This window comes from Urocitellus parryii, chromosome 13 (genome assembly GCF_045843805.1).
Source record: "Urocitellus parryii isolate mUroPar1 chromosome 13, mUroPar1.hap1, whole genome shotgun sequence".
In the NCBI taxonomy this organism is placed as follows: Eukaryota; Metazoa; Chordata; class Mammalia; order Rodentia; family Sciuridae; genus Urocitellus; species Urocitellus parryii.
Genome location: NC_135543.1, coordinates 45,189,655 through 45,208,684, shown reverse-complemented (window position 1 = coordinate 45,208,684; position 19,030 = coordinate 45,189,655). Strand labels below are relative to the sequence as shown.

Genomic DNA, 19,030 nt, shown 5'->3' with positions numbered 1-19,030 from the left:
TGAGCATCTGAAGAACCAAATGAAAAGAGGAAATATTACAGGAGTGATTTAAAATTAATGCAGTCAACCCAGATGTCTAATATTTAATAAAAAATTCCCTCTGCATTTTGCTTGTTTTTCTATAAAAAGGCAATTCTGAAGACCAAAATCTTTTATGGGGTTCTTATTGATACAGACCTTATTGCTTTCAGCAAAAAAATATTAAAAAGTAAGCACATGAAAGAAGACAGAAAACACAATAATAATTATGTCTTGTGTAATGAAAGACAACCAGGATTTCTTCAATAACTGAAAGATTCGAATACCATAGGCCAGAAAATGGATTATTAAATGTTAGAAGGGTACTGTTCGATATTACATGTAGCTGGGATCAGCCAGGATCAAGAAAAAATGAGAGTTTCGCAAGGGCCAGATTTTAATAGTGTATTTTGTTTGGAAAGTTCAAGAGGTGGCCCACCATTTCTTCCTTTTGCAAAAAGCTTCAGCGGCCTGAACTTCCTTAGTTAAACAGGACCTGCACTTTGAGGTGAGCAGAGACAAAGCAACTTGTGAAAAACTGGAAACAGGAAAAGTGATAAATGATTATGGTAAATGCTGAAAGATTTATGAGTAACAAAGAGAAGACAAACAAGACTGCAAGCCAGATATAAACTTTGCAAGTTATCCATAAAGGAACCCTACATTGTACTTGTATTAGGTTGCTTCTTGAAAACTATGTTCCTAGAAAACTGTATTCCTAGCACTCTTAATTCTGTTGCCTTCTTAATATCCAAGTAGAAAATAAGACTTTCTCAAAACAGGTTGTGAATTACCATTTTGCTTTGCAAAACAATCTATCACTCAAGATCAGAAAAAAATTTCAAAACATGCATCCTCTAAAAGAGAAAGATTTTTCCCAAGTACAGAAAAAAGACAAGACTCTGGAGTGAAGCTAGTGGGGAACATGTTTCGGTTAGAATAATGGGCTCAATTTAGAATACTATTAGAATTTTCCAAGAGTCGTCAGTGAGAATCAGATAATGAAAGTTTTTAAATTCTTCAAGACGAAAGTTCGCTAGCAAGAGAAATGATGAACATAAAAGCAGAAACTGGCGAGCATTATGAAACAAATTCCACGTCTGCTTTCTTTAAGGTAACAAGATTTTACTAGATTGTCAAGCCTCTTCCTTATCCACAGGAAACAGATGAGGATCATTCCTTTCCTGCATCTAGAAACTGATGACAAGACCTTCTCACTATCAATGCCAGATGGCAACCCTCTCACCCTGAGAAAACAACCAAACACCATTCTTGGATCCCTGCCCACTGCAACAAAGCTCCGCCATAAGAGTTGAAAACCACATGATTTTGCATCCTCATTTATATGACTCCATAATCCAACATGCTTCCAGCCTAAGAAAGGGCTTGATAACTGCAGGTGTGCTCCATATTTAAAATGAATGCATGAGGAACACATGCAGATAAACTTACCTCATCACCCAACGCACAGAAGGATGATTTTAAAATAAATAAATAAATAAATAAATAAATAAATAAATAAATCCCCCAAGCCCCAAGATGATCTGGTGTTTCCCTAAAGAGGTGTTATGTCCCTAAAGCTGGTATCCCTAAACCAAATCAAAATTTCCAATATTTTCCCTTACTGAAAAAATTACTACTTCTTAAATCTGCTCAGCATTCTAGATAAAAACCTATCACACTTCACATTTGTCTTTTATGCTTAAATCCTGCTGTTTCACTTAAAATTATTTTCAAACACATCATCTCATTTGTACATTTGGGGGAAAACATTGAATCAGAATTTGTCATGCATCTAGACTGGGAGGAAATAACTATTAAGCTTGAAAATTTAGCAAGTGAATTTATCATTAAATTGTAGACTGTGTCTGGGTATGATATATTATTATACAAATGCATAAAGAATTATAGAGCAATGGACCATTATAAAAAGTGTGCAGTCCCTGACACCATGTTTAAATCAGGTTCTTGCCTGTGGTCCATGCCTGACTATGCTTATTACATAACTGTTCTCTTAAGCTTGTAAATTTCAATGACATGTCAAGTGAGCTGAAGGTTAGGATCAAGTTTTTAACTGGGATTCCAGAGAGCTAGAAATATCATCTTCCCTGTCTCTTGTCCCCTATCACTTGTCCCAGGAATGGAAAGACATAGAAATAGACTACAGAATTCATAAGACTGAGGGAAAGAGTTAGAATGGATTAAGCAGAAGCAAGAAATGCTATTTTTGGAAAAAAAATAAAAGTTCCCTGAAAGGCTGATTTTCTGCTTTGCAATCTAAACTGTAAAGATCTTATTTGCCAGTACTATTTTCCCCATGTTTTTTATTGGGGCATTTTAGTTGTACATGCACACAATAACACAATATAATTTGGCCAATATCATTCCCAGTATTACTCCTTCCCCTTTCCACCTCCTTTCCCCTGGTCCCATTTCCTCTATTCTACTGATCTCCCTTCAATGTTCATAAGACCCCCCCACCCCCACCTTTCTTTTCCTTTTCCTCTCTAGCTTCCACATGAGAGAAAACACATGACCCTTCACTTTCTGGATTTGACTTTTTTCACTTAACATAGTGTTCTCAAGTTCTATCCATTTTCCTGCAAATTACACAACTTCATTTTTCTTTATGTTATTTGCCAGTATTATTAATGGATCTACTCTCTCAGGGACACATAGAAACTCAATGACAGAACTCCTAGCAGGTTTGGTCCAGGTACAGAGGGCACCAGACCCTCCTAACACTTGCATGGTGGTGTCAACTCTGCCAACCATTGGTAACATCTGCCTAAGTCTTTGAAAGCTACCCATCCCCACTAACTTCAGCTTTCTGGCAGTCACAGTGCAAGCGATGCTGAAATAGCTAATATAGATTTAAACAATCTCAATTTCTCTTTTACACGTGGAAGAACTATGAAGGGTTCTTTCAACTCTGGTTTCTGAATCAACTTGAACTTTTTCCCCTTCGGCACTCACTAAGTGCTACTTAGGGGGACTGTCTTTCTGTGTTATGGCAAGTTTTCTGCATTTCAATGTGAAGTGCTTAACATGTCCACGTTAAATTTTAATTTTTGGAATCAGTCACTTCACACTCACTGACTCTCAGAGAGCTATAGCTCTTACAACTGAAAAAAAAAGAAGAAGAAGAAGAAGAAAAAGAAAAAAGAAAAAACTTTGTTGGAAACCGGCTTCCCAGCCTAAAAATCTATTTAAAGATGCAAATGTGTGTGCATAGTTTGTGCAGATGTTTTTCTACAGCAACTGTACTTGCTGAGTTTCACCATTTCCATAAAGCACATTAAAACAAGTGTGTGAACACTCCGAGATGAAAGTCTCAAACACTCCTGAGACTTTCCGTGGAAAGTAGAGCCGCCTGACTTTTCTCCAAGCAGACAGGAATGCCCATGATTCAGCAGCCTGAGTAAATAAAAGAGGTCCTTATTTCCTAATTTTGCTGGCTGGCCACACTGCAGCGGCCTCTGTGCTCCTGCCAAGGGGGATGCAGTACTGGAACTACACCCAGCCGCTGAAGGCCTGCCTTTGTTAGCTAGCCAGGCTTTCCCGACCATCTTCTGGCATCAAAACGGCCATATCCTGCAAGGAAGACCTCCATCTCAGGCTCAATGGCTCTCCAATCTGCCTAAAAGGACGGAACAACAGATTTTGCCGGGTCTGTGTCAGAGGAGGACAGCTGGAAACTCAGTTAGCAGCAGAGCAACACCTGTTCCGTCATATTTATGGGGGAAAGTGCTCACTAACAGAAAAGTGAAGTCATACTCAGAGTTATTCCACAGAAAATAGGTACCAGAGCACAAAGTACCTTTGTGACATGAGCTAGCAGGCCCTCATGCACCAGCCCAAGGAGGAGTCAGTGAACACTGGACATCATCTTATCCTGGCTGCTGCTGATGAACATGCAAGCATACTCGGCACGGCCACCCAGTCCTCAACCTTGGGCCTGACAGTCTCAGTTTTTAGCCTGCTGTTGTGGAAGCAAAATGCCAAGGGTCCCAGCCATGCTTTGGTTTTCAAGTCTAGTTGAAGTAGCTGATATAAAAATGATAGGACCCAAAGAGGAGGAAGAGGATATGTGCAGGAGGATTAGAAGCGATGCTCATGCTTATTGTCTATCATTTAGCAGATCCTAATGAGTGTAGGATATACACCTCCTGAGGACAGGGACCAAGCCTTCCAGTGTTGATTCCAACAATACTGGCAACCTGGAATTATTACGGAGAATCTGAAGTAACAGAGTGGATTGAATCACTAGATGTTAAGGAAATTATCCAAGCATCTGAAGTTATGAAAACTTCTGACACATCCAGCTCTTCTTCACAGGGCTGGGTTGTCGAGAAGCTGACTTGCTGATATCCTTGTGCTACCTGAGTTCATTCATCGCACCGGCAGAGTACGCTTTAAGTACTCATCAGGGACTCAGTATCGTGTGTGTAAGTGCCACACAGCAAGGTTTCTTTAACAGGGGCAGGATTTACATCAGTGTTACTTCTCAAGTGAGGAAAAGAAACACAGATACGGACAAGCCTGGTCCATCCGTCTGCAGGAGTGCTGTGACTCAGAACATGAACTAGAAGTCAAGAGTATGGAGTTTTATTTCTAGCTTCATAACTGACTTCGAGAGTGACCTGGCCAAGTCATTTAATCTGCCCCTACCTAGGTATTTCACCTGCAATATGAAGATAATAATTCTCACTACTTACCCTCTGGGGTGTTACAAAGATTAGTGAATGTTTCTAGGGCACCTTATCATTGCTGGAAGAAAAGCTGCATATGTAAACAAAAAGATTTATATATATTGCATGTATTCTGTTTCCATGTGCAAGCTTCTAGGTATATAGTACAAACACATTTGAACATTTTCTTTCCTTTAATGGAACCCCTGGAATATTAGTTATAAAGATTGGCCCAATGGAAATCTACAGCGCCTTAAGCATTCACAGTTGTATATACAGTCAGCAAGCAAATAAAATATAAATAGTTGGTGATATCTAAAAATTAATGGACCATAAATCCTTTCTGACTATATTCCAAGTATTAAATTATCATACAGAGGATATAATCTTGGGTCTTTGCAGACAGGTAACCTTGTAACAAGTATGTTTCTATGTAATTCTGAAGCCAACTATATAATTTTGAAATTACCCTTAAAACATGAGCAATACAATCATGGCATTATTTAACATTATAATAAGTTAATTTGGTAGATTATTTTTTTTCAGTGTCAAACAATAGGTTAATACATAAAACCAAAACACATTTCCAGGTGCCCGTCCTTTCCTTAGATGATTCTTTATTTCTGCCAGCAGGCTGTTGGAGCAGTTCTGAACTTCCTTGCTAAAGAGAGTTCACAGTGCTTTTCTCATTCATCAGCTACCTGAGCTACCTTATCAGAAGCCGAGAATCCTGAGGGAAACATACAGGTGTGTGTGCAAATGCTAGGAGAAGTTAGGCACTACAAGAAGAGAATGGTACTTTGTTGTTGTTGTTGTTGTTGTTGTTACCAGGGATTAAACCCAAGTTTGTTTAACCACTGAGCCCCATCCCCAGTCCTTTTTTATCTTGAGACAAGGTCTCCCTAAGTTGCTTAGGACCTTGCTAAGTTGCTGAAGCTGGCTTTATTTGAACTTTGGATCCTTCTGCCTCAGCTTCCTGAGTCACTGGGATTTACAGACATACGCCACCTCGTCTAGCCAAAGAGAACAGTATTTTGAAATGTATCTAATAGACACAGATTTAAAAAGGTATTTGTTGTTTTACTTCAGTGCTATAACAGTAATGACTCTACTTTATCATATTTAAAATCTGCCAACCAAATTATGCAATCCATTTTCAGAGCAATGATTTAAATTGCTAAGGGATAAGGTCATTCCAAATAAACCATTATGCATTCTTACACGATTGCTTCCTTTCATTCTCAATAGAAATGTCAACATTTTAGGAAAAACTGAAACTTTAATAATATCTAAAGTTTGTACTTTTTTTTTTGCTTTGTTTTTACTTTTTTAAACCAACAACTCCACATTAAATTCACTCCTATACCTTGTAACTTACTTAAGTAAGTTACACTCCTATACCGTGTAACTTACTTAAGTAAGTTACACTCCTATACCGTGTAACTTACTTAAGTAAGTTACACGGTATAGGAGTGAAAATGAATACTCCTTTCTAAGAGTTCAAGAGAAATGTGAACTTTAAAATTATTTATAATTCACAGATGCTTTTAAATTGTGTAATATTCCAAATGGTTCTGAAAGACCCAATTAAATGCATTAACAGTTAGGTTATGGGGGAAAAGAGTGATCACCCATTAAAGACAGCAGCTATTGGGAGTGGGAATTGGTGGTGTACAATTTTTTAACCCAGTCTCAAGATGAATTCCAGATATCAGAGCTCAGAGGTTATTTTTTTTTTCTTTTCATAGTTCCTGGTAAAAAAGAGAATCACTTTTTCCCCAACAACATTAAACACTTCAGATGAGCCAATGCAAGAGATAAAGAAGTGGTTAGCACTCCTCCACTGCTCTCCTTGGGTAAGCCTGGGCTTTACATCCATGCTGTCTTTCACAGGCACATTTGCCCTGCGTGTGCAGAGAGAAGGACAAATGTTTTGCTTGCTGTTGCTTAAAGTTCATTTGAACAGACGGAGCTCAATGAATTCCATCTTCCGCAGCCAAATTAAACAGAAAACAGTGCATTCTTAAGCAGTTCACACTTAACTCCACCTCTCAAATCAGAGGAAAAAGCTGACGTGAAACAGTGAAAGAACAGTCATCGTCTCCCTCACGGAAATCCAGACGGAAGCCAGACAGAAGGAAAGTGGTTTCCAATTATGTAGGGGGTGAGAGCTGTTTTACTTTTCAATCTTCTGGCTTACTTAAAAATGTATATAACTAATGATAAGCACCAACCTCTTGGAGTTCAATAACAAGCAATCGTGTATCACACATCTGTTTGCAGTGCTGTGACTGAGCACTCTAAGCTGTTTAACATGTCTATCTCCCTTTAATAATGACAGGCGTTACCCAAGTGGATCTCCTGACTCTGTATTCTCCCCCCCCCCCGCCTCTATTATTTTAAGGCAGAGGGCACTTATTAGTTACTATATATTCTTTGTTCTTGTACCAAAAAGAACTTCTGAAGCAGTTATTCGTTGTTTATTTAGTTCATCCAATTATTTAGCTACCATTTATTAAGCATCCAATAATATATATGTGGCTCAGGTCTGATACTGAATTCTTGAAATTACTTAGTTTTTAAAGTTTTAATTTCCTTGTCTAAAATAAAAAAAAAAAAGCCAGCCTGCCTCATAGAAAGTACTATTAGAATCAAATATGACATTGTATGAAAGAGCCTTCAGAACTGCTAAGGTGTAGAAATGTAGTAAATTATTACCACAACTATGAAAGCCCATGTTACCTTTCAGTTATAACTGATAAATGTGAAAAGAGCCCAAAGGAATAAAAATCAACTTTATTTTAGTTGTTGCTTTTCTCATATTGAGTTTCGAACAATTTTAAATGACTTAAAGGGCACTTTTGTTTAAAAATAAAAAAATAAACCAAAACACCAAAAAATATCTTCTGAATGCTACTTGGAGATATCAGGAAAATCAATATGCAGAAGCTCATTCCTTAATAGCTACACACACCGGCAGGTTGTGATTAATTCATTAGTAGAGTAAATCCCCACCACAGAATGGCCTGCATTCTAAGTGTTGCAGCCACATTCCATAATGCCGACACCACCCTATAACTCACTATTTTGCTTATTTAGAAATTCCTTGAGGCAAATTCTGTTTTGCTTCAAAAATCCCTTGTACTAGTATGAAATATATCTGTTGAGCGTTAAAGAAACAGACACATCTTTTGAAAAATACAAAGTAAATTACACAGTGTTACCATGTACATCATTAGTGATTTTTAAATTAACTTCTTCACTGGGGAAACATAAGGTAAAGAGGATTCTTCCACTGAGAAAAACTAAGTTTGAAATGGCTTCATTAGGGAATGACGGATCTCAGAAAGTTCATTCTACCATGTTAATGGTTTTTTGAAGACTGGCCTTAAACAGAATTTTCTAACAAAGAAATCAAATTCTATTTCGAAGTGACTAGAATAACAAAATGTTTTGACATGTTAAACTACACTTTACTGAGTATTTTTCCAACATGAAGGCTTTGGTCCAAGGCTGGAAAACTTTGGGTCACCAGGAAATACAACATTCCTGCAATGTGGTTATTGCAACTGAATTTCACATGTATAGTGTCCGTGGCAGCAGTAAAGCCAACTTGAATTTTAGGCAGTTTTAAAAGGCCACACTGTATACTTCACTGCAGACATGGCCACTGGAGAATACAAAAGTGTTGAAAGGCTAAAATTTAATTAATGAACAATTAGCACCCCCTGTGGGTTCATTGTGCAGTAAAGTGATAAATACAGTTTGCTAATGTAGAAAAAGCTGTTACAAAGATGGGGGGGGGGGTATCACTACAATGATCCATTTGCCATTGTAACACAATCGGCCTCAATGTTCTTGATTTTGACACTCATGTGTCTAGCATACGAGAATCCCATAAAGAGGCAAATAGTCATTTTTAACTTTGTTAAGGTACAGACTCACACAGGTTGTTAGGCTGAGATAAAAATGCCAGTCAGATGGCTGGTCAGTACACCTAGCCAGCCACCCAGCAGCTACGACTCAAAGTACTTTCTGTTGCCAACTCCCTACTTTTCTATGCTATCATAGTGTTGAAAATTCAGGGATGTTAGACTATCTTGAAACTTTGTACATGAGAAGAGGTCTACAAGCAGGTGCAGTGGCACACACCTCTCTAATCCCAGTGACCCGGGAGGCTGAGGCAGGAGGATCACAAATTCTTGGCCAGCCTGGGCAACTGACCAAGACCTTGTCTCAAACTAAATAAAAAGAGTTGGGGAAGTAGCTCAGTGGTAAAGTACCCCTAGGTTCCATTCCTAGTATAAAAGTTAAAAAATGTAGGAGAGGGGGATCTACATAAAATAGAATTTGTACAGTGTTTCAAGAGACTCACTATTTTTCACACTGGCACTTACAAAGTAAAAGTAAAATTTAAAAGTGAGATCACTCAGATCCTAAGTAATTCGAATGATAGAATGAGATAAGGTTTATAAAAGTACCATGTAAACTGCAAAGAAGAAAACTGTTTTCTGAAAATAAATTTAGTAAGGGTATAAAAAATATCTGTACACAGATCATATGATATCACATACATTTGGTCACAGAGATTTTCTTTCATTGATCTAATTATGTAAAAAAAGTGAAAGAGGTCATTCCAAAAATAAGATTGATTATCATTTTGATGGATTTTCCTGGTACCCTTCTCACTTGTAGTTCAGTTTTCTCTTTCCTAGAACCTCTACCTTAGAATGCACATGAAAATAAAATCCAAACCATTACATTCTATCACTGATAACAGCCCCAGTAATTTATTTATGGGAACCATTACCAGTCAAAATTGTGGAACGCCACATATGTATGCATGTGTATTTATTCAGAATAAATTAGATAATTTATGACAAGGTACCTTTTTAAATATTTTATATATTTCTCTTTACAAAAGTGTTAATCATCATAATTTGCCAGTTAATATGAGTAACTGTGTGATCATGCCTTAATGAAACACTTTCAGGGGAGGACTTTGTGACACTATTTTTTTTACATACATACACACACACAAACACACAGTGACATAAATCATTTTTAAAATTTTATGTATGTATATGTGTTATACATGTGTATGTATAAAATTGAGATTAAATGTCTTGCCAAATATCCTAATATCAGTGACAGGCCTCAAAGACTTCATGATACCTCCATTTCATTTTATCTACATCTAGTATTATTTAAAGTAGCAAATCAATCAAGAGAATCCAAGGCAGAGGGGCACATCAGCAAGACAGGTAATGAAGCTAGGTGGAGTCAGAGGTAGCTGGAGACCCCATCTGTGTTTGCTGGTGACAGTGTATAGACATGTGACTCTCTGCCACCCAATATATATGACAACAGCAGGGTTTACTAAATTCCACTGAAATTTTAATATGTAAAATATGATTTTAAAAAAGACTAAATTAATAAATTCTGTTCAGATATTAAGGCACCTCCACCTGTGAGGTACACCAATTCTGAATGGTAATTTCCATAGAGAAATTTGCAGCAATGACTTTTCCCTTTGTAAAAGGGACTAGAGATACAAACACACATCTATATACATGCAAGATTTATTTTTATGACCCCTGCAAAAGCATGTGTTTAATACTCAAAGATTGAAAACCTACTAGCACAGTTCTGGGGTTTTGGCTGACTTCACACTATCTATACCAAAGGGCTGAATCTTTACAAAACCTGAACTGATATTGTTTGGCATAGACTGTACATACCTCTGGGTTCTACTTGAGGGATCAAAGGAAGGAAATTGAGTGAGTTTGACTGAAGCTTACACAGAGAAAAGAAAGTAAAGGCTGTCATCCCTAACTTTTCATTAATATGAAATATAAAATTTAAGATCTGTAAAGAGTCTTGGCCTTTAGGGAATAAAAAGTACTAATTTTACAGATGAACAAACAGGTCAACCGGATGAGTTCTGTGGTATAATCTTGCACTAATAACAATAGTGGTTGATGGCATCACTAAAGCCCAAACTCAAATCCCCACAATCAGGCAAGCACCCAGACTCTGTGTGCAAAGAACTCTCACCAAGTCCCCACTTCCCTACTCTTCCACATTAAAACAACAACAAAACAACTCAAATGCTGAGTCACCTTAGTTTTGTGTCTAGATGAATAAACTGAAAACAGTGTTTAACATTGTTTGTTTTTTTAAAATTTATTGCTTTTCACATTACAAAACTTATTCAGTCTAGTCGACATACACATTTATACATATGTAGAAGAAAGCAATAATCCCTGAACAATTCTATGAACCTATAACTAACCGTGGACAAGTCCTGACAACCTATTTCTTAATTTAACTTCACATCTGACAACTTGAAAATCACACACACACACACACACACACACACACACACACACACACACACACTCCAGCAATCCCTCCCAGCCTTTCCTCTGAGGCAGGTGGTGCTGGATCAGGTCGAAGCAAATAAAAGCAGAAGGAAATGTACAAAGTTTAAACATAGAGTCAAAGTGGTACGTGGTCAGCTTCACCTTCCTTATGCTTCTACCTCTAGACCAATCCTTGCCATTCATCCTGATGAGGCACAAGCAGGATCCCTCTCACCTATTCTTTAAGCCACCCTTCCATTCTTCTTCTTCTTATTGCTAGTATGGCTCTACACAGCAAAACCAAAGGATGACTCAGAACAACATTCCCTAGTATATTCTGCGAACCACAGGCACCCCTATCACCTGAACTGCCTGTTGAAAATGCAGACACCAGTACTCTACTGCAGGCCTATGAACTCTGAACTTTGGGAATGGGACTCCTAAATCTCCATTTTTAATATGCTTCCTGAGTCTTCACTTGCACTCCCAAGTTTGAGACCCACTGCAGAACTGCTTCTTTCTTTGAATCATCTAAGTCCTTTACTTCAAGTGTGTTACATTCCATTGTTGCCTTGGCATATTTCTGCTCTTTACCAGAAGAGCACTGATGGAAGTCTTTTTCTCCCTTATTCAAAGACCAATTTAAACCCCAGCTCTTCCAAGAAACAAGTTTTACAGCAAGAAAAAGAGATCATTACCTTTTGGCCTCCCTATCTTTCATGGTGGCCTCCTTCCACTTCATAGACTCTATACTTTAAATATTTTTAGTGTAATGTTCAAGGGGCTCTAGTAAGTCACCTTCTAAAGAAGGTTTGTCAACAGCAGCTTACAGACTTCTAGGAAAAGACAGTAACTATTCTAAAGAGCTATAAATCTCCGAGTACATAAAGGCTGGGTGTTATGTGATTAGGATGAATAATTCTGAGTAAATAGCCATGTTTCAAGAGTGCACAGTCAGGCATCTTGCTGAAAGACAGGGATGGGTTCAGAAAAACACATTATTAGGCAATTTCATCCTTGTGTAAACATCAGAGTGTACTTACACAAACCTAGATGGTATGGCCAACTACCCATCTATTACCATTGTCCTAGAGTGGTCTGTCACTGTGCGGGTCATTATGCAGTGGCCATACATGGAGGAGTCTATTTCCTGAATTTCTCTTGATGGCTACATAGAGGCTGCAATCACTTGAGAGAAATATCAAGAAGGTTGTCATAAAACTAAATACAAAGTGAATGAATATCTGGAGTAGGAAGCAAGGAAAGGGGAAGGGAGCTTCCTGTAATCTTTTTTCATTCAGGAAGGCATTGCTAGACTTGCTGATTAAATGCCTCAAGTATGGACCTCTCTAGAAATTACAGATATCGTGTTCTTTGAACAGGCTCCTATCAATCTCCCCCGAGTTCCTGGGCTGGGCATGTTAGTGCAGCACGCCATACAGTAAATTAAGCCTTCTGCTGTCATAGTAGAAATAGAAGGGGTGTAGTACAGGAGCTTGATCTCAAATGATTTTTATTGGCTTCATTTACATCCTGTTTAAGGTCTTCTGAGTAGTGCAAGGTGTCTTATCTCTGGCTACCAGGGGGTATTTAGCAGTCAAAGCAGCTAACACACTTTCCCACTCCCTCTCCTCCTGTCCCACTCCCTCAAGCTCTCTCCCTTTTTTAAGCCACCATATCTTATCACACAATCTCTTCAGCTGAGGAGAACCCAGACTTATCAGAAGCAGTGCACTCCATTGTTGTTCAGGACTGTTAGAGACAAATGCTAGTTTAAGTCAAAAGAAAATCAGTTAACCTCTTCTGCACTCGGTTTAGAAATGCTCAGGAATGTCTCACCTTTATTAAGGCTCAATGCTATGAGAAGTTTCCCCTTGAATTCAAGTGCATACAGAACATCTACCTCTATCAAGGTCAGAAGGCTGGCTACAAAGTGGCTGGTGGTAGCTGCATACTGGCCTCAAATAACGCAACACGCACCTGACTGTACCTGAGCCCTCAGGTCATGGCCCCTACCTCCTGGTCATTTAGCCATGATAGCCCAGAAGGAAAAAGCTCCAATAATCTCCTAGGAGAGGGAAAAAAAAAAAAAGAAAAGAAACTAAAAAAGAGTGAGAGAATAGGCAAAAATAGTTCAAAGACAAGGGACTTCACTCCAGTGTGCCTAAATGCTGAACCATATCAACATAAACTTAAGACAGCTCTTAGGAACACAGGCATCATACATCATGTCTAACAGCAACACCGAAACCATGATTCAAACTTATTAAATAATCAAACTGAGTCTGCCCTCCAGGGCACTTGAGTATTGAGGAACTGGATCTTCTGTTACAAACTGATAATCCTCAATCCTCTGCACATATTGAAATCATCTCAGAAGCTTTTAAAATTACTGGATCCTTCCTCAGACCAATTAAGTCAGACCCTCTGAGGGTTTGAGCCCCTTGGGGGTACAGGCAGGGTTGGCGATCACTTCCCTAGACTGTCAAGAGTCAATAAGCAAAACTCACGGAAGATGTTCTAGAAACCAGACTCTACAAAAGCAAATCCCTTTACTGTCTGGACTCATCTACCCCATGAAAAAAAGGACAGTGCAGGGACAAGTTTTGTGCAGGGACAAGTTTTCTGCAGTACTTTGTGTCAAATGTGATGAACCTGATTTTATTTGTGTGTGTGTGGGGGGGGTGGTGGTATGGGGGTGTGTGTGGGGGTGTGTGTTTAGTGGGGAGGGGAATATACAACAAGCAATGCTGAACATTCCAATCACTCACCATTATCATGTGTAAGAGAGCAATATGTGAACTGTGATTAGGCGTCTCATCTGTGTGTTTTATACTCCTTTAAAAAAATTCCCATTACTCTTCTCCTCCCTACCCCAGCACCCCATGGGCTCCTTTATACTAGTGATAACCCCACACTTTCACCTGCAGTGAAGGCTCTCTTAATTGTCCATTATCTTAGTGTGTCAGCACAAAGGAGCAGGGACAGAGTCCTCGTCCAAATGGTTTCACCTCTCTCTCCTGAGAGTGATGCCCTTGTCAAGGCATTAAAGACACGAAAACCTGCCACTTATCAGAATTGTATTTGAATCGAACCACTGTCCTTGAAAACTGTAGGCAGGAGATATTATCAAACTGCACCACATTGCCAGCTCTAGTTCCACGGTGGCTCAAACAATCTAAAAAGATACTATCCAAACTTTGCCATGCATTCCTCATAATAGAATTGCAGGTAACAATGAAAACATGTTCACTGATTTTTTTTTTTAATGATTAAATACAAAGAAATCCATGGGTCAGGTTGTTCAGGAATATAAACTTCACAGTTCCAAGCCGTAGGACACCTTTGAATGTGAACTCACCCAGGAAGCAAACATAAAACTCTTCTAATTACTCTGTACCTCCAATTCTTAGCAAATGTTAAGTCAAGGCTATTAAAACATCACATGTACCTTGTTATAATGGGGGTGGGGGATGTGCACAGCTTTAGTGATCCTATGAACAGATTCAAAAACAAAGCACAATTCTAAGTGACATTTAAAAAACAAAAAGAAAAAATATATATATTTTTTCATTATTCAGGTTGGTTTGTGTGCTTTCCACATCTCTTGTATTTCCTTGCCACTATTTATACTTCTTTCTTACTGGATTCTAACCCACACTGCCTTACAAAAAAAGAATTTATGCATGCTTTTAACAAGTAAACAAGTGTACAAATTAATTCAGAGAGCAGTAATTTTGAAAATTTTCTATGTTTAATGTGCACTGCAGTTAAACTACTTTTTCTGTACAAATTAATTTACTGCATCAGTGATCGATGTTTATGTTTAGGCAATTTTATTTCTCAGTATGGTAAAATTAGACCTAATAGTTGCAACCTGTTATGTCCAATCTGTCACTGAAATTCAAATTGCCTTTTTCCTATTATTCAAGGAGCAATTTGGAGGAATTAAAGCCATCTAAAAACGGAAGACAAACAATTCTCTGTAAGGACTCAATAGCCTGTGTCATCAACCAAATCCAACCCCCGTGATCTCTTCTGAGCAGGTTCTTTCAACATGATTTTTCTGAGGTTCTCAAACTTTCACATCTGCCAAACCACACAAGAAAAAATTTTAGGATAAAATGAAAATTTTACCCAAAAATGTTTCTGCCTTTGGTAGAAGCAAGCAAAGATTTAAAGATTTTGATGGTGACTCCAAATATCAATCCCAACCTAAAATACTAAACCCCAACTTTGAAGGTATATACATTTGCTGTGTTTTTTTTTTTTTTGCTTGTTTTGTTTTATCTGTGAATATATCTATTCTTTATAGATATGTTATTTTTTCTCTGCATAATGAGTTTAGTTTATAATTTTCTTTCTTACTGGGGGAGGATTCAATTATTTAGATACCTGAGATTTAAATTCTGCAGTGAGGGATTCTTGAATTGGGAAAACAGTAAGAACTGCTACCTTATGACAAATTTTGTTTCGCTCAGTTTCTGTCACTGTCTAGCTGCAATAGTGGCAGTGAACACAAAGGGCATACCTAAATGGAAAAACTCAATAGGGGGAACAAACTAAAAAATATAATTATAAAGCCATCTCAGCCCCCCTCAGAAGTGACTGGAGGACCTTAAAGGAGGCTACAGAAGAAAACAAATATAATCCAATAGGACTCAACTTCAGGAGCCCATCATTTTATTAAATGCTCTCACTTTTATATTTTATTTAACAAAAGAATCCTAATCAAGTGTCAATAAAATCACCACTTGGATTAAAGGAATTTTTGAAAACATTTTTTTTGTAATACTCCTTGCCTGCCATCTTTGATTTCCAAGTATTCCCTCCCCCAATAGAGTTTCCATTGACTATTAAAAGATTATATATTGACTTAGGGATGCTTCATTTTGATTGGACAGCCTCAGTTGTCCATCATGGTTAAGTCTCCATGTTATTAGGAGAAACCTGATAATCTCTATCAAATCAACCACCTTTTAATCTTTACAATGATCAATACTGGGTTGGAATATTTTCTTCCACTTTTCTTATTTGACCAAAATAATCTTGCTTCAATGTAAATCTGTTTAGTGTCACATGTGGCATCAGGCTTATATACTATACACTAGCCTCCAGAGAAAACCAACTTTGTTCCCCTGGGAAAGAAAAAAGGAGAGAGGCTCAGAAGTGGCTTTTTCCTGTCACTGACTCCTTCCTCACACATAGCCTTCTCTCTAAGAGGATGCAATTAGAATAAGGTAGTTAATTTGTTCAAAACTAGTTACCAAAGCTCAGTCTTCTATTTCAGAGAAGAGCTGATGTCAAAATAACTGAAACAAAATTGAAATAAATGTCCTTGTGCTCATGCTTGCTTGTGTTCTCTCTCTCCCAACTTTTCCATGATCACTTTTTATATTTCAAGACAAACTCATTTCCTCAGAAGACAGCTTAGATCATCAAGCTGATTAATAATTTAACTTTGAGGCAGGACTGATTAATGTGGATTATTCAACTGATTAATACTGTTACTTTATTACACATCCAAGTGAGCTCCAAGTATCTTGTTTTCAAAATTTATTTTTCTTAATTATTGAAATAAGTTCTAATTAATGAGATTGGCCTTCTTATATTTGAAGACGTTCACCTTAATGTAAGATTGTGGACTTAATAGTCCTTCTTCGGCTTTCTTAATACCAAAAACTATGAAAACAGAATATATTAATTCATAGCATCTGAAATTGTGGGTCTATGATAAGAAATTATTGTCCACCTATGGACGCTCATTGGCTTCAAAATGCTAAACTTATAAATGATGCATACTAGATGAATGAACCACCAGCACTGTCACCTTCCTGCTCTTTACCAGCTGGGAGAGTCCACAGTCCACTGAGAAGCTCCAGGCCTCCCTCCCTCCCAGTAGTAGAGAAGAAAGGAGATCACATGCAACCTGCCCCTGCCCCTGCCAGACACCACAAGGGGTCCCACTATAGTTTTGATATTGCCAGTGCCAAAATCCTGATCTCAACTTGCCCAGAGAAGTTCTAACACACAAGCATATACAAGCACACACGCACACGCGTGCACACACACACACACACACTCACTCCTCTATCACACCATTTCCAAAGACCAGAATTCTTTTAAGACCTTGTGCTCTCACAGCTGCTCCCACAAACCAGCCCTGGCACTGCAGGAAGCCTAAGCCCCACAGAGACCCCAGACCTGCTTGGCTTCTACTCAGCCCCTCTCCAGGGTAGAAGCCAGGGTGTGCAAACTCCTGGTCCTCACCAGAGTTCCCCAGCCTCCCGTACTTCCTTTTCAGAAGGGAGGCTCTATTCCCAGTGCCCATGAAAAACAGGAAAGGGTCCAGGTACCTGCTCCACAGTGTATCATAGAGAAATGCAAGTCTGGCTTCCTTAAGGAAAACTCAGCATTCAACTTCCTTCTACATGAGGAGTAGGGGTCTCCAGTACAAAGCAGAAGCATCTTTATGTGTGTTGCAAAAGGCAATTTAATTCTCTCTAAAAGGAAAAATCTAAAAGGCATCTTAACAGAAGAATTCTTTTGTAAGTGTCCCTTCTGCTGGTTGACTGTGTAAGTACCTCTGAGTTGAGTTTCTGTTACCTCTTTCCATTGTCAGGGACCATTGTGATGTTCACCAACTGCAGAACTGTATTCTGGGCCCTTCTCCAAAAACCTTATATGTTTAAAAAAAAAAAAAAAGAAGCTTTTGGAAGATAACCTATTTATAAGCTGGAGACCGCCTGTATTTTTGAGTGGTAATTTTTGTTTGTTTTCTTCTGTGACACTGGGGATCAAACCCAGGGGCAATCTACCAGTCACCTATGCCTTCAATCCTTTTTAATTTTAAGACATGGTCTTTCTAAGTTGTCTAGGCTGGCATCAAACTTGCATCCTGCCTCAGCCTCCTGGAATTACAGACATGTGTCACTGCACACCACTATAGTACTTTTGAAGTAAACAAATGAATGAACTTTGCTCTAGCAAATTTTCATCAATTTCATTTATGCAAGTTTATTTGGTGTCAGCATGCCTATTTGGAACAGAGAATTATAAAAATTCCATTAATTTTATTGTGGGCTATCAGTGAATATTTCTTTGGATGCATAATTCCTGGACTATACATCTTCAAAGTCATATGCTTTTTAAAATAGACTATTTTAGTGCAGGTTAGTGTTCACAGCAATACTGAGCAGAAAGGACAGAGGTTTCCCATATACCTCCTGTCCCCACACATGCAAAGCCTCCTTTATTATCAACATTCCCTGACAACATGGTACATTTGTTACACTGAAGAGTCTTCAGTGACACACCATTGTCACTCAGGACTCACGTGCTTTTTGACTTAAGCTTTGTTCATTCACTTTGCAGCTAGGGAGATAATGGAAAGCAGAGGAGAAGGTGGGAGGATGCCAGAAGCAGGGCAGCACCCTACTTTCCAAGTCCAACCTGAGTGGGATCAGCAAGTCCTGGGAGAACTGGCCTCTTTACTCAGACCACCCCATCTGTCTTCAGAACCCTCACCTAAGTCTACTCAGTCACTCTTTCGTGTATTCATTCACCAATAAGGCATTTCACTAGGCATGGGTCATAACGGCACACAAAATATAGTGTCTACCCTCACTTGGATTCGTATCCATACAGAATAAGCGATTTAAAATATCTTCCATTTTTAGAAGGCTTATGTTCTTTAAGAAAAAGATTGTAAAACAACTATTAAATGAGCTTGTTGCTCAGAAGCTATCATACTTGACTCATACTTTTGCATATCCATAGCATGCCCCTTAATTTGAGCACATAGAATGTACCACCACAACTACTAGATTAACTTTATAAAATAAGCAAAACTCATATTCCCTCATAGATTTCTTTTCTGTTTTATTCTATTTTCTCTTTTCCTGCTCCAGCTAATTTGTTTGCTCTATTTTTACACTGTTTCTATAAACAAAGATT

General features: G+C 38.3%; 1 protein-coding gene across 3 annotated transcripts in view; it reads right to left on the bottom strand.

The window, feature by feature from the left end:
• The window catches only part of Znf521 (zinc finger protein 521), a 270,296-nt gene that overhangs the window by 155,688 nt on the left and 95,578 nt on the right, over positions 1-19,030 (bottom strand). The gene's annotated exons all lie outside the window — the stretch shown is intronic.